We start from the raw sequence: 414 nt of genomic DNA, 5'->3' as shown, positions 1-414 counted from the left end.
CTTTTCCGCTTGACTCATACGTAACTAGATATTGCAAATAAGGAAACCATGGGACCTATGTTTCTTTGGGCCTGGCTTACTTCACTTAATATAATTTTTTCCAAGTCTTTCCATTTCCTAACAAATGGGGAAATGTCATTCTTTCTGATTCCTCCAGAAATTCTTATTCAATGATCGAAATCAAGATCAAGAGTCCTAAGAGAAGAGTCCGTACATGGAAGGGTAAAAAGTCACTAGCCCTCACCTGTGTTTGGTGACAAGAAGAACTCCATACCAATAGTCTACCTTAATACATGAGGGCAGGGCAGGGAAGGAATAATTTATTCAGGTGATCTAGTCAGTCACACTAATGGGTCTCTAGGACTCCCCCTCCATGTGTCCCTCTGTTGGTCTGTCTCCTCGTGTGTCTGTCTC

The sequence above is a fragment of the Dipodomys spectabilis genome, unplaced genomic scaffold (genome assembly GCF_019054845.1).
Source record: "Dipodomys spectabilis isolate Male_0828 unplaced genomic scaffold, ASM1905484v1 ptg000520l, whole genome shotgun sequence".
NCBI classification, from domain to species: Eukaryota; Metazoa; Chordata; class Mammalia; order Rodentia; family Heteromyidae; genus Dipodomys; species Dipodomys spectabilis.
This window is presented reverse-complemented; position numbering follows the sequence as displayed.